Below are 6,000 nucleotides of genomic sequence, written 5' to 3' on the forward strand. Positions count from 1 at the left end.
GCCCCCAAATTATTCTGCTAAAATGAAGAAAGCTTAAGGTAATCAGCCAGTGTGGCGTAGTGGTTAGACTGTTGGACTGGAAGTCAGGAGATGTGGGTTCTAGTCCCCACTCTGCCATGAAAGCACACTGGGTGACTTTAGGCCAGTCACAGACTCTCAGCCCAGCCTACCTCACAGAGTTGTTGTTGTGAGGATAAAATGGAGAGGAGGAGGAGGATTATGTAAGCCACCTTGGGTTCCTTAAGGAGGAAAAAAGGCAGGATATAAATGTGATAAATAAATAAATAATATGGGGTGGGTTTCTGCATGGAAGGACTGTTAGCCGCATTCATTTTTGATAGTCAAAACAAATTCCTGTGCTCAGAATTCTTTAATGCTACGTGCATGTCTTTTGCACCAGGCTCTCATTGGTGAATCTCAGCGTTCTAATAAAAAAAAAAAAAGTAGATCCTGCAACCCTGAAGTCTGTCCACCCCGGTATAGGCTAGGTCAGAGGCAGGGAACATGGCCACACACCTTTCTCCTGGGCCCACACCCCCTTTTCCTAACCACTGATCATTTGGTGGTTTCCTGGTTTTTGTACAGTCCTCGCCCCGCATTTAAAAAGTTGAAGTGCCTCTCCTAAAGCTGAATCGCTGGCAGTAAGAGCTTTAAGCTACAATATGCTGGTATTTGGGGGGGGGGGTGCCCCACCTCTTTTGCCATTAGCCTCATCCCCTTTGTCTTCAGCCTTGGCCACCGCTGGAAGGTGATCCCTGAGAGATTCTCTGAAACTGAGTCTGGTTCTCGGGCTGAAAGAGGTTCCCCCCACCCCTGGGCTCAGTGAACAATACCTTAAATTCAGCACCATTGAACACATATCGTGCAAAATTCTACACGCATACTCCGATGGCAAGCAAGCTCAGCTGATGTCATAACATTTCTACACATTTTGGCTCCATTTTATAAAATGGAATACAGGATTTTTGCTCTTGACACAGAGTCCTACAGACAGCTAAATACAAAAAAATAAATAAATTCTTCCATTATTGTTGCTGCTAAGTGGTGAGCTTTCTTCCCCAATACATGTCATGGTGTGCTTTTTTCTTTTCTTTTCCTGATACAGGGGACCGATCATAAGAGATTTCCTAAATAAAGGCTTGTGTGTGAGTGTGTGTGTGTGTGTGTTTAGCTTAATCCTGAACAAGGGAACTCAGAAGTCTCACTAAGGTCAGTGAGACTTAGTTCCACATTGCTGTTTTGATCAAGATTTCTTAGATGCCTTTCTCAAAAAATACTCAAGGCAACTTACAACAAAATTCAAACACAAAAAAATTAAAACAGCTTTAAACATAACATTTAAACTACTTAAAAAGTACACTATCCAAAGCATGTTTTCTCAAAAGTAAGTCCCACTGATTTCATTGGGACTCACTCCATTGTAAGTGTGCATAGAAGGCAGCCTTACAATCATGCCCTATGTTTTCCGAAGTGTGACAAGGTTCATTACAGACGCAGTCATCTTTTCAACCTATGCCCAAAGACACCTCCAAAGATGAACTCCAAAAGACCATAGTAAAATAAGATGAATGGAAGCAAATGCCTGCTTTCAGTTCTTTTCTTCTTCTATAAGAATACAGAACTTCTTTGGCAGGCACTTTGCACTTTCTGGACTTTCAGAAGACTTTTTACCAACAAGGTGCTAAGATAATAGATACCTGGGACACATTCTAAACCTTGCAATAGCTGACTACAAAACTTTGCAATCTTTTTAAGCATATCTCTCAAAAAATACTTGACTGACAATCTGAGATGGGGTGAGAGGGAGAGGAATAGAGCGGGAAAGCTCTCATTGCTTGGGCTCAGTTTGGCATACATGCATGCAAAATAGGAAACCATGCGTTCTCTTCTCTACTGACCTGAAACAAGCACAGCAAAGTCAGGATGCAAAGGCAGAATGAGAACTCCTAGCATGGAAGAGTTGTGTGAGAGAAGGGGTATGTGTGTGTCTGTGTGAGTGTGTGAGAGAGGCAGAGAGAGAGAAGAGAGAATATTCGGGTTATATTCTGAGACACTATGTTCTAACTGTGTACATGTCGGCTTGGTGAATCAGTTCCAGGGGAGCTTTCAGCTCGCTAGTACCCTCTGGTGGATGCTTTTTCTTTCTTTGCTGATTTCCTAACAGCACCCTAGGGAAGATTTACCTTGGAGCCTCTCTCATTTGTGGGGGGCTGCTGTGCCAGTATTTTTTGCAAATGTAATTGCTGCTCTGCAGGCACACATTAATGAACACAAGACAATATCTGCTGTGTTTATCATGCCAGGAACTGCCATGCACCAATGCAGAGCTTTGCAATTGTGCGAGGAGGAGTAGGAGTAGGAGTCTGAAAGTCACGCATGTTTTATTGTTTGTGTTTATAGTGCAAACACATGCCACAAGCCACAGTATAGTGCTGTAATTGTGAGAGAATTAGGAGGGCATGCTGCTGCTTCAGGTTGCTTAAAAAAAAAAAAAGTCTGGTTACCACATGCGCACCTTCTCAGCTGCGCAGGAATGCCGGTTTCAAAATGCATTGTCTAATTGTATAGGTGCCATACACTTGCACAGCTTTATAAGCGCACAGTGAAAAACAGCCTAATCCCCCCTCCCCCAACCAGGATTTCCCACCCACAGCGCCATCAAAATCCACATGAAGAAAGATAAGAAAGAGGAAGAGAAGGGTGTGGTAAGGGGAAAAAGGTGAGAGAATGTGTTGCAAAACAGGTTCACAAACCAAGAAGGAGAAGATATCTCTGGTGCTGGATGATAACAGTGCCCTTTATTGTAAGCTTTAGGCCAGGAGTGAGAAACCTCAGGCCTGGGCATCAAATCCAGTCCTCCTGGAGCCCCACTTTGGCCCTCTGAGGTTCTTGCTCTGAGGTTTTCCTGGCCCCCCTCTCCCCCATCCACCTATCATTCAGTGGTTTCCTGGCTTTTCTGCAGTTTTTCCCCCATTCTAAAAGGTTGAAGTGCCTCTCCTAAGGCTTAGTTATTGGCAGTAAGATTAGGGATGTACGAAAGTCACTTACCTTTTGGAGGAATCTTTCGCAGTGGGGGGGGAGGCGCTCCGTCCCTCCCTCTGGAATCCTCGACTGGGGGGGGGAGGTGATCCGGTCCTCCCCTCCGGAATCCTCGACAGCTGGCTCCGGGCCGTCCGCAGCCGGATTTCCAGCCACGGACAGGCTACTGTGGATGCAAATGGCGGCTGCTGTAGAGCCGCCATTTGCATCCAGACAGGCAGCCGTGATAGCAGATTTCGTGATAAATCGGCGAAAAATAGGGAACGCAAATGGCGGCCACCGTAGCCGCCACCATTTGTGTACGCTGGGGTTTTTTTTTAGGGGGGTAGCTGTGAGAGGCTATGTAAATTCTTATGTAGCCTATCACGGCTAACCCCCCCCCAAAACCCAGCATACGCAAATGGCGGCGGCTATGGCAGCCGCCATTTGCGTTCCCTATTTTTCGCCGATTTATCTTATGTAAATATTTACTTAAGATAAAACAGCGAAAAAAAGGGGAATGCAAATAGCGTAGTGGGCGCTATTTGTGTTCCTTTATTTTTCGCCATTCTAGCCTACGTAAATATTTATGTAGGCTAGAACGGTGAAAAATGCAGGGACGCAAATAGCGCCCACTACGCTATTTGCATTCCCCTTTTTTTCACCGTTTTATCTTACGTAAATATTTATGTAAGATAAATCGGCAAAAAATAGGGAACGCAAATAGCGGCTGCGGTAGCCGCTGCCATTTGCATACACTGGGGTTTTTTTGGGGGGGGGGTTAGCCATGATAGGCTACATAAATTCTTACATAGCCTATCATGGCTGCAAGGATGGCAATGGCAGTGGCAGCAGCCCAGCCGCAGCTGGCCAGGAGACCAGCCACTGCCGCTGGAGCTGCCGCCGCCGCCAGAACTGCCACCGCCACTGCCGCATCCGCCCCACGTAAGTGCTGTCCCAGGGGGATTCCGTGGGGGGGCAGGGGTCCGTTCCGCCACGGATTCCGGAGGGCCGGATTCTTTCACTGGAATCTGTGGCAGAATTCTCCGCCATCCCTAGTAAGAGTATAATGCTGGCATTTCTTGTATTTTGGCATCTCCCCTTTTGCCTTTCCCCTGCCCTCCACTGGAATGTGACCCCAAGAGCTTCTCTGAAATTGCCCTAGGGCTGAAAGAGATTCCCTACCCCTGGCTGACACATTTTGGAGTAAAACCCCTTCATTGGGAGCTCAAAGGAAAATATGTCAATTTTAAGGGTCTGCAGCTTTCTTGCCATCTATGATGGAAAAAGCCAAAGGAGACACACTTTCTTTCTCTCCACACTTGTAAAAGGTCTCTTCAGTGAATCAAGTGTGGAGAGAAAGAAAGCTTATCTCCTTTGGCTCTTTTCCTCACAGAGAGCAAGAAATTTGCATATTTTCCTGTTGTGCTCCTGACAAAGGAGTTTTTACTCTGAAATGCATGGAGCGTACAATAAAAGCTACTGTGATCATCCAGCACTGGAGATGTCTTCTCCTTCTTGGGTTTGCATTGCCGGTGCTATTGTTTCCTTTTCTCCTCCGCTCCACAAAACAGTGTCTACAACTTGAAAACCAGGCCCACCAGTAAGAATTATAATAGCCCTAGACTGGAACATGGAAACAGTAATCACAGGGGAACAAACATCAGAAAGGTATTTGTGGGGGAATGAAATACTGAGGGAGAAATAGCATCAGGACAACAGGTTGGAGTGTGTGTTGTGTGATACCCGAGTGAGCCAGACGTCACAGTACCAGGATAAAATGATAGTGTAGTTTGCAGTGGAGGCTGGTCACTCTGATTTTGGTGAGGCTGTGAATCCACTCTGAGTTTCAGTCAGAACCAGACAGAACTCTAAAGGAGCTGTCCAAGGTGCTGAACCTATTTGGGGGATAGAACACAGCATATTGGATAGCAGCTTTAGAGTTCTAGCTGGTTAGACTAGGCGTTTGCAGAAGGTAAGTTTAGAGTGCGTCCATATGAAATTTTATCATGCAATCGCTCTGCCTCACTCACAGAATTTTATGGGGGGTCCAGATGACATCATCTTCCATTTGTACCCCTCTTGTCTTTTCCTGCTCCCTCTTCCATCTTTTTTCTTTCCACAAAAAATCTGTTATGAAGGAAAAGATGGAATGCATATACAATGCTTTTTCACTAGAGGCCCTCCATCTTGAATCACCTGGTTCTACACACACACACACACACACACACACACACACAGACACACACACACACACACACAGAGAGAGAGAGAGAGAGAGAGAGAGAGAGAGAGAGAGTAGTTTTCAGAGGCTTTGCTGGTACACACCACTTTGGAATCCATCCAGACTGCAATTAAAACATAAGCCTCCCAGATCTGGGGGGATTAGATCTGTTTATAAATGAAAACCATAAATACAACTTCATAAAAAGAATCCTTCACCTCCACATTTGCAACATTGTTTTAAATCAGTATAAGCAAAATTAATTAGTGGTTTACTAATGAATCTATAAGCTAGAATAGTCTCATGTTTCTTTAGTTGTTATATGCATATACTGTGTGTGTGTGTGTGTGTGTATCTCTATATCTACACACATACATTTATTTATTGAAAACACTTTTTTACTGCTTTTTGGCCCCAGTGATGCCCCCCCCATTCTGTTTACAGAACAAAACAAACTATTCAGCACAAGAAAAAATAAAACCAGAGTCCTTATATCAAAAGGAAAGAGAACATAAGAACATAAGAAGAGCCCTGCTGGGTCAGGTCAAGGGCCCATCTAGTCCAGCATTTTCTTCACACAGTGGCCACCCAGCTGCCCACAAGAAACCCACAAACAGGACAGGAGAGCAACAGCACCCCCCCACGCGCCCTGTTCCCCAGCAACTGGCATATGTAGGCATACTGCCTCTGATCCTGGAGGTAGCATAGAGCCATCAAGACTAGTAGCCATCAATAGCCTTCTCCTCCATGAATTTGTC

The sequence above is a fragment of the Heloderma suspectum genome, chromosome 6 (assembly GCF_057233095.1).
Source record: "Heloderma suspectum isolate Gila_16-S chromosome 6, 16-S_ref, whole genome shotgun sequence".
Classification (NCBI taxonomy): Eukaryota; Metazoa; Chordata; class Lepidosauria; order Squamata; family Helodermatidae; genus Heloderma; species Heloderma suspectum.